This window comes from Epinephelus moara, chromosome 1, assembly GCF_006386435.1.
Source record: "Epinephelus moara isolate mb chromosome 1, YSFRI_EMoa_1.0, whole genome shotgun sequence".
NCBI classification, from domain to species: Eukaryota; Metazoa; Chordata; class Actinopteri; order Perciformes; family Serranidae; genus Epinephelus; species Epinephelus moara.
The window spans coordinates 2,112,295-2,122,843 of NC_065506.1; the positions used below are offsets into that span (position 1 = coordinate 2,112,295).

General features: G+C 41.2%; 1 protein-coding gene and 1 pseudogene across 2 annotated transcripts in view; both read left to right on the forward strand.

Annotated features, from left to right (window-relative positions):
- The window catches only part of LOC126393523 (uncharacterized), a 151,772-nt pseudogene extending 147,685 nt beyond the window's left edge, over positions 1-4,087 (forward strand).
- The window catches only part of fah (fumarylacetoacetate hydrolase (fumarylacetoacetase)), a 625,231-nt gene that overhangs the window by 357,713 nt on the left and 256,969 nt on the right, over positions 1-10,549 (forward strand). The window lies entirely within an intron of this gene.

Consider the following 10,549-nt stretch of genomic DNA (forward strand, 5'->3'; position numbering starts at 1 on the left):
ATCCAGTGTTTTATTGTCTCTGGTGTGGCAGGAAACATACTGGGTGAAGGTGGGCAGGGTGGTGGATGGACAGGCGTGGTTGAAGTCCCCATAGATCAGAAGGAGGGCCTGAGGGTGCTGTGTTTGCAGCCTATTTGTAACAGAGTGGAGAATGTCACAAGCAGACTCAGCCTTTGCAGACGGGGGACATACCCTGCTACCATAATGACATGAGAAAACTCCCTGGGTAGATAATATGGACTCATGCCAGCAGCCAGCAGCTCAATTTCCCTGCAGCAATGCTGTTCCTTGATAGTGATGTGCCCAGAGTTACACCATCTATCATTCACAAACACAGCCAGCCCCCCTCCTTTCCTCTTACCGCTGTCTGCTGTCCTGTCGTGTCTGATGAGCTGGAATCTGTCCAGCGCTGCGATCGTGTCCAGTACTTCCGCATTCAGCCATGTCTCAGTAAACACCAGCCAGTACTCCCTCTGATGGCGAGTCAGAGCCGACAGCTCGTCCATCTTGTTGGGGAGTGATCTTACGTTCCCCATGACGACGGACGGGAGGACGGGTTTGTACCGTCTCCTCCGTTGTCGGCGCCGCACTCCAGCGCGACATCCCCGTCTCCTTCTCCGCAGCTCAAAAAAAAAAAAGAAAAACCTCCAAATAAGAAAGTTAAATGAAAAGAAATTGAAAAAAGCTCAGTGGTGAGCAGGAGCTGCTGTAATAGGCGTCCACACTGGGGGCGCCATCCTGTTAATTAATCAGATAGTGCTGTCGCAAAATTTAAGGAAATGATTCCTCCGTCATTAAATTTAATACCATGTCCTTCAGTAACAGAGGTTTCCCGTACCAACTTTAACCTTTCCCGAATTGATCATCTTGTCGATAGCGCCGTAGGCTCCCTGCGAACAACACTTGACTCTGTAACTCCTCTTAAAAAGAAGTTAACAAAGCAAAGAAAGTTCTCTCCTTGGTATAACTCTCAAACCCGTAAGTTAAAACAAATATCGCGAAAATTTGAAAGGAATTGGCGATTAACCAAACTGGAAGAATCTCGTTTAATCTGGACAGACAGTCTCAAAACTTATAAGAGGGGCCTCCGCAATGCCAGAGCAAACTATTACTCAGCATTAATAGAAGAAAACAAGAACAACCCCAGGTTTCTTTTCAGCACTGTAGCCAGGCTGACTGAGAGTCAAAGCTCTATTGAGCCTTGTATTCCTTTAGCCCTTAGCAGTAATGATTTTATGAGCTTTTTTAATGACAAAATTCTAACTATTAGAGGCAAAATTCATGACCTCCTGTCCTCAGATAGTACCTATCTAACCTCAAACACAGCTGTAAGACCTAATATATATTTAGATTGCTTCTCCCCAATTTCTCTTCAAGAATTGACCGCAGTGATTTCTTCATCGAAATCATCAACGTGTCTCTTAGACCCCATCCCAACTAGGCTACTTAAGGAAGTCTTCCCTTTAGTTAACACTCATATATTAGATATGACCAATATATCCTTATTAACAGGCTATGTACCACAGTCTTTTAAGGTAGCTGTAATTAAACCTCTCCTAAAAAAGCCCACCCTGGATTCAATAGTGTTAGCCAACTATAGACCAATAATCTTCCCTTTCTTTCAAAGATCCTTGAGAAAGTAGTCGCAGACCAGCTGTGTGATTTTCTCGATGATAATAATTTATTTGAGAAATTTCAGTCAGGATTTAGAGTGCATCATAGCACTGAGACAGCACTAGTTAAAATTACAAATGACCTTCTAATTGCTTCAGACAAAGGACTCGTCTATGTACTTGTTTTACTAGATCTTAGTGCAGCGTTTGACACTATTGACCATCAAATTCTGCTACAGAGACAAACATTTAATTGGCCTAAAAGGTTCTGCACTAAGCTGGTTTAAATCTTATTTATCTGATCGTTTTCAGTTTGTTCACGTTAATAATGAATCATCAGTGAGTCAATGGATAGTTTATTTCATTGAGCTGACAGTTCCTTGGGAAGACTCAGTGGAAGCAGCCTATGAAAGAAAAAAGCTTAGATATGCAGACTTAGGAGCAGAAGCTGAGCAGCGAGGATAGAAAACTAGGATTTGTCCAGTGGAAGTGGGGTGTAGGGGATTCATAGCAAGATCAGCTGTCTCGCTCCTGGGGGAACTCGGAGTGCGGGGACAGAGTTTTAGGAAGGCAATGAAGGAAATGTCAGATGAAGCAGCCAGAGCCAGCCAGTTTATCTATAAGAGAAGAAATAATGTCAGTTGGGGGCCAGCAGGAGGGAACTACTAAGCAGGGTACATAACTCCTTGAGATCAGGTGGAGAGATCCACTTCCTCTCAGGAGGAAATCCAGGAACAGGAAGGTTAGTGAGTGTGTTTGCTGATCCTGTGAGTTTTTCCATCTTCTTTAACTTTAGCTTATATTGTAGTTATGCTATGTAGTGTGTGAAATACAGTATGGTGAAAGCTAGGAAAGGTAGTATCAGCACGGTCTCTACCTGGAGCTCACATGTACGGAGCCTAGGGTTATTGAAGGTGGCAGTGCTGTTTGGGCTGAGAAAGCCATGCGTAAGTAGGGTAAAGGAGGTTATTGGGTTGGTGCAGGGAGCAGTGAGACCTGGCATTAGGGGAGTGTCTCTGGGATGCCAGAGATCACTGTCTTGCCTCCTGGAGGTGTCGTGGGACCAACTAGACGAAACACTGGTGAAAGGAGGTTCCCACCCGATGACCCCAAAGACATGTTAGTTATCACTGCTCACTGGTCTGTATAGTTAAGCCTTGCCATAATAGCTTATCATAGGGCTTATGAGGTTATTCACTGAGTGCTGATCCTTTTCTAGAGCACAAACTTCTTGTGTTTATTTTAATCCTTACGTACTAAAGTTTGTTTTGGAGTTCCGCAAGGTTCTGTGCTCGGACCAATCCTATTCACTCTATATATGCTTCCTTTAGGTAAAATCATTAGAAATCACTCTGTAAATTTCCATTGTTATTCCGATGATACACAGTTGTATTTATCGATGAAGCCGGAAGAAAGTAATCAATTAACTAAACTTCATAGACATAAAAACCTGGATGAGCACCAATTTCCTGATGTTAAATTCAGACAAAACTGAAGTTATTGTTCTTGGCCCCAAACAACTCAGAGACTCTTTATCTGATGACATAGTTTCTCTAGATGGCATTGCTCTGGCCTCTAGCACTACCATAAAAAACCTCGGAGTAACATTTGATCAAGATCTGTCTTTTAATTCTCATTTAAAACAAACCTCACGGACTGCATTTTTTCATCTGCGTAATATTGCGAAAATTAGGCCTATCCTGAACCGAAAAAATTGGTCCACGCTTTTGTTACCTCAAGGCTGGATTACTGTAACTCTCTTTTATCAGGTAGCTCTAATAAGTCTTTAAAAACTCTCCAGCTAATTCAGAATGCAGCGGCACGTGTACTAACAGGAACTAAGAAACAAGATCATATTTCTCCTGTTTTAGCTTCTCTGCACTGGCTCCCTGTAGAATCCAGAATTGAATTTAAAATCCTACTGTTAACTTATAAAGCTCTAAATGGTCAAGCTCCGTCATATCTTAGAGAGCTCATAGTGCCATATTATCCCACCAGAACACTGCGCTCTGAGAACGCAGGGTTACTCGTGGTCCCTAAAGTCTCCAAAAGTAGATCAGGAGCCAGAGCCTTCAGCTATCAGGCTCCTCTCCTGTGGAATCATCTTCCTGTTACGGTCCGGGAGGCAGACACCGTCTCCACATTTAAGACTAGACTTAAGACTTTCCTCTTTGATAAAGCTTATAGTTAGGGCTGGCTCAGGCTTGCCTTGTACCAGCCCCTAGTTAGGCTGACTTAGGCCTAGTCTGCCGGAGGACCCCCTATAATACACCGGGCACCTTCTCTCCTTCTCTCTCTCGTGTCCTGTTACTGCATCTTGCTAACTCGGCCATTTTGGATGTCACTAACTCGGCTTATTCTCTGGAGCCTTTGTGCTCCACCGTCTCTCAGGTTAACTCGTATTGCAGCGGTGCCTGGATAGTGTGACGTGTGTGGTTGTGCTGCTGCCGTGGTCCTGCCAGATGCCCCTTGCTGCTGCTGTTATCATTAGTCATACTTCTACTGTTATTATACACATATGATTATTGTCACATATGTATACTATCAGATATTAATATATACTTTCAATATATTGTACCACAACAGCCAGAATTCTAATTTTAATATTATTCCTTTCATTAATGTTGTCATTACCGTCTGTCCTGCATCTCTCTCTCTCTATCTCTCTCTCAGTCTCATTGTGTCATATGGATTACTGTTAATTTATCATGTTGATCTGTTCTGTACAACATCTATTGCACATCTGTCCGTCCTGGAAGAGGGATCCCTCCTCAGTTGCTCTTCCTGAGGTTTCTACCGTATTTTTCCCCTGTTAAAGGGTTTTTTTTGGGGAGTTTTTCCAATATCCGCTGTGAGGGTCCTAAGGACAGAGGGATGTTGTATGCTGTAAAGCCCTGTGAGGCAAACTGTGATTTGTGATATTGGGCTTTATAAATAAAATTGATTGATTGATTGATTGATTGATTGATTAACCAACAGCCTTCAGACACAACAGAATCAGATATTTGTGCTAATTTCCTCTGTCATCCATGATGATACCCACAGAAATAGTCAAGAGTATACTAACATTTATGTATATGAGACAGACAAAAAATGTTATAGTATGTTATATCCTTTTATTACACGGCTCTATTAAATGCTGTATTCTGATTGGTCAGTAGCGGCATTCTGCGGTCTGATATTACTGTGTAATGACCGCTGCTAGTAGCAACGGTCATTACACACAGTTGCTATGTAGCCCAGCGTTGCTAGGGATGCTGCCCTGCAACACTGCAGCTGTCAAACAACTTCCGAGGGAAAAAACAAACAGAAGTGGCTGATTTTAACGGATGCCGCTGAAGAAAAAGAATACCTACGGACTTTCTTTGCCAAAAACAAAAGAACCCGGAATTGAATACACACTCGGCAGTCATGCTTAATGACATTTTACGCGAGTTGTATGCCTCGGTTCAGTCCACTAAGCCTGGGTGAGTACAAAACTTTCACCAAAAGTTGTGGAATCCGGTCGGTTTTAATGCACTTCGCAGAGGCAGACAACATTATTTATTTAACTGATAATTAGCCGTGTAATAAGCGGGATAATGTATAATGAGCCGGTGAATACTGGGAAAATAACTCCCTTCAGGGGAATGAAACCCCTCCGCTGCGCGTCGGGGTTCTATTCCCCTGTCGGGAGTTATTTTCCCAGTATTCACCGGCTCATTATACATTATCCCTTACGTATGACTTATAGCAAGTATAGAACATTCTGAACCAGTAAATTTTTTCCAGTAACTTTGACCAGCAAGTAATATTTTGTATTTTGGCATAATGTAGTCATGCTGTAGAAAGCTCCAGCTGTGCAATATCCCTGTGATCGGAAAGCCATTCCCTTACCAACAATGTATGTGGTGATTTCAAATGACAAGCTACCATTCTTTTAACAGCTGTGAAACCAGCAAACAAGAGGCTCGTAATTTATAGTTAGTTCCAAAGAGGAGGTGTCACGAAGTAATAGCAGACACTGTGAGTGAGAGATGACTCTCTTTATCAGATAAGATACTCGAGACATCTCCCCAAAATCTATTAACTTGGGGGCAATGCCAAACCATATGAAGAAAAGAGCCAATGGTATTGTCTGAACAAAAGTCACGGTATGGGTTAGCTCTGAGTTTAATTTGCTGTAATCTCTGAGGTTTGAGATAAGACCTGTGAGTAAATCTATAGTGTATCATTTGATGGTTTAGGTTTCTGGATGACAGGGATGTATTTGACTATATAATGTGTCAGTTCAGATCTGAGAAGGTTTTAATATCACTCTTCTAGAGTCAGTATCATTGGAGACTTGATGCAGTCATAGTGGTTTGTGTGTGAAGGGAGGGATAGATAGAAACTCCTGAGTATTTGAAACTGCAAATAACCGAAATACTGAGAGAATGTGCCTGCCCACTTATTTCATCTAATGGCATTAAAGCGGATTTTGCCCAATTCATTTTATATCCAGACTAGGGCTGTCAAAATAATGAGTTAATTTCGATTATCTAATCGCAGAAAAAATAATGCGTCAAAAAATTCACGCTGTTTAATCACATTCTGTGGTGCCCTTTGACCCGATGTGTCATTTAAGGCCACAGTGGCTTTGTCACATAATGGAGGCAGACCAGACGATGCTGCTGAGCCCCATAAATGGAACATTTACATTTAAAAAACACCCAGATGGAACTGTTGATAGGAGCACCGTTCTCTGCAATTTCTGCAGCAAGGCATTTTCATACCAATACTAGCGCTAGCAGTGACCCTCATCAAGAGGACAGGGGGACAATTGTGTCCAAAACCCAGTAGCTTTACTACGACACATCTGCCAAAATTCATTTGACTTGACATTTTTATAAAATACTGTCACAGCAAAAAATGATGTATGTGCTTAATTGTGGTTAATTAATCACAGAGCATGTAATTAATTAGATTCTTTTTTTATCACTTGTCTTAATCCAGACATATTTCCAAGAACATCAAGGGTGCTTTAAAAATCTAAATATTGTTTGATTGTTGTACCGCCTGGGCAGCAGGCTCCAAAGAAATAGAAAATATATCAGACTGGTATCAAGAAAGAGAGGACTCAGTTGTAGGACTCAAAAAAATACAAGGTATTTACTAAAGGTCGGTGCACGGAAAAAAAAAACAGTCCAAAAATACAAACAAAGGTTTCCAAAAGCAAGGGGCTTAAGCAGAATACAACAATGCAAAGTATCAGATCAAAAAGCTAGATTACACTAGGAAGAGATGGCTAGAACATGTGCTCAAACAACTGAGAACGAACTGGCACAGACAAAGGGCAGCAGGTGGGCAAAATAGACAAGGGAGGAGGGGTAATGAAGGACAGGTGAAACCAATCAGGGCAGGGCAGGTAATCACACAGGAGGCAAATACACAGGGGCTGGAGGTAAAGTACCAGAAACGAGAGACAAGGGTGAGTATCAAAATAAAATACATATACTGAGTGAAACTGAAAACAAGGAAAGCACGACCTTGATGGGGACCTCAGGGTGTAACAAAATAAAAGTGGTGACAAGGGACAGCTTTAATGAGAGGATATGGAAACTGAGAACCTAGATGAGCAAATGTTGCCTGTTATCACTACTGTGGAAGGGTTAGTACATAGTTTAATCATAGAAATACAGCCTTTACTGAAGCCCATGTGTTGAACAGTCAGTGAACACAGACCATTCCAGCCAGCGTTCAGAGTTCCATGCAGCAGCGATATTGCAAAAGTAGTGAGCCTTAATCCCATGAGAAGAACAGGTTATTTACATTTTCTTCATGGACACACGTGGATGATTTTTTTGATGTAGAGGTCTGATATGTGGGGAAGCAGAGTGGTGTGGTTGGGTAAGCTGCTGACCATCAGTTCCTACAGCCATACACAGATGCTGTCAATGAGCTGAAAGAAAAGGATGTCAACTGTTGGGAGGCAGGGCCTACTGGTAGTGGGTCATGAATCTATTCAACTGCAAGGCTAACATTGGTTACATATTTTTGTACACTAAATATCTTGAAACGGCCAGGGGCAGTTCTACAGCATTTTGTAGTCCTCCTGCTACCCTGCAGATTGACCATCACCCCATGCTGCATTAGGGAACTTCGGCTCTACCACCTCCAAACTTTCCCAAACTCACTCTGCTTTCTCCACTGTAACTTTTCTTTTCTCCAGTTGTGACTGAACTGCTTGGTGTAGAAGCACAGGATGGTTGGTTTATTTTTTAACAGCTTGCAGAACATAAGATAAATCCAATACTTGTTTCTTTTTCTTATTCCTCGGCTGTTACACTGTAAGACAGTATCTCTGTATCTGAGGGAAAAGGTCGCCAGTTTATATTTACTTCAGTTACTATCCTTCCGGCATACAACATAATCCGTTACATAAAAGAGAAAAATCAATACCACACACACACACACACACACACACACACACACACACACTCATACATGCCCTCACACAAACCCTTGAGTGGAATCTCAAAGTGCGATTACAATATTACAAAAATATTACATTTATGCACACCTTTATGTAGACAGTGTAGCCTGCCTCTGTCTTTTCCTCTCGCTCTCATTTTGCTTCTGGTTTTGTTTTTTCTTTGGGTTTTGTTAGCTGGCAAATGAATGCTAAGGGCTGTTTAGTTACTCACCTGAATCTGGATCTGATTCTGGATGGACGGAACTCCAGTAGAATACCATGTTACACCCAATAATGTAATAATTTCCTATAAATGCAATATCACCTGAAAATGTAATAAAAGTTGAACCGAAGCATAGAACTGCCATGTCAGAAGAAAACAAACAAAAATGATCAGTAGTAGGTAATAATATATAAAGTTTAATGTTTTAACAAGATGTTTTCCCGTTATAAGAAACTTTTTCTTTAAAAAAAATAAATAAAAATAATATATATATATATATATATATATATATATATATATATATATGTATATGTATATATATAAAGAGATTTTTCTTGTAATAACCTAAGTGCAGCATTTGATACGTTTGATTCGACTGACCATGACATCTTAATCGGTCATCTTGAAAAATTGGTCTGTCTTTCTGATTGTGTTAAACTGGTTCAGAACATCAAAGGGAGGAAGTTTTACGTCAGTCTTGGAGATCATGTGTCTGAGAAGGGAGCTGCCTTGGTCCATTATTATTCTCACTGTAAATGCTGCCACTTGGTGACGTTATTACAGAACACAATGTATGTTTCCATAGTTTTGCAGATGACACACAACTGTACAAGAGCTCTTCTGAACCAAACAATGCTGTAGCCATAAACTCCATTACTACCTGTCTTTTGGCAATAAATAAATGGATGAACAATAATTTCTTAAAGTTAAACAATGTTAAGGTTTCAGTTCAGAAGAGGACCCAAATGCAGATTCAACAGGCAGGTTTAGTTTTTCAACAAAAGGCAAGCTTTAATGTAGCTGATCAAGGACTTCCAACAAAGGCAGGCAACTCAAAACCCAACTAGGGAAAAACAAGATGACCAGGGATAGATGTAGAATGAAGGCAGGATGAACCCATGACAAACACAGAAGGTACGCAGACGGACGCAGAAGATACGCAGAGGTATGCAGACGGACTGACAAAGGACTAAGGGAAACTCACAGGTATATACGCAGGGCCGGCCGGTGGCATAGGCAGTATAGGCAAATGCTGAGGGCGCTGTCCATCCAGGGAGCGCCACAAAAGTGTGTAACTATTCTTAAAACTAGTTGGTACCATTATTTCTTAATATGTATACTGCTTAGCAAAGCCTATTAGATAAAAATAATAACAATGATAATAATAATAATGTTACTTTCCTAAGTCCTAAATGCTAAGAAATTCAACACAAAGACTGAACTATGATTTGAATAATAACAAACTCAGAAAACATGCACTAAACTAAACCTGGTTCAGTCAACACAATACTCAAACACACACACAACAAAAACTCCAACAGCCACTCTGGTTACACTTGTACTAAGTCCGAAGGAGAAATAAGTTACTGAAAGAAACACAAGCAAAAATAAAAAACCTTTGAGGCAAGATAAAAAGTCAGTCTAAAATTACACCACCATAATATACAATAACATGCGTGCATGCAGTTAAAAGAGTCCGGGAGCGACCAGGCCGGGAGACTGGGCTCAGACACGCCGGAAATAAAAAAACTCTCTCTGCTGAGTTATCTTAACATCACAAGATTTCCGCACAATCGTACACAATATCCAAACTCAATTTTTCCTCTTACGATACCACACTCGTGCCGTCTGCCACTCCGCCTCGGTTGCTCTCCGAACCCCGACTCCTGGTCCAAGCAGTCTTTGAGGAGGCTTGGGTAGACCTAATTGCTAATTCCTCACACCTGTGAGGCTCTTACACTCCGCAGCTCACCGGTAGGCCCCGGATGTGAGGGAGAGAGAGAGAGTTGTTATTGGGGAGCAGTTGCTTACAGTAATGTAGGTAACTAACGTTACTCCCTCCTACTCCTCAGGGAATGTTTAAAGATAAGATCTATTCAGCAGATGTTATACATTTGTCTACATTTTTATTGACATCTGGTTAGCTAACGTTTTCCCTGCTTGTGATTTGTGATATTGGGCTTTATAAATATCAATCAATCAAATTTATTTATAAAGCCCAATATCACAAATCACAATTTGCCTCACAGGGCTTTACAGCATACAACATCCCTCTGTCCTTTGGACCCTCACAGCGGATAAGGAAAAACTCCCCAAAAAAAACCCTTTAACGGGGGAAAAAAACGGTAGAAACCTCAGGAAGAGCAACTGAGGAGGGATCCCTCTTCCAGGATGGACAGACGTTCAATAGATGTTGTACAGAACAGATCAGCATAATAAATTAACAGTAATCCGTATGACACAATCAGACAGAAAGAGAGACAGAGAGAGAGAGAGAGA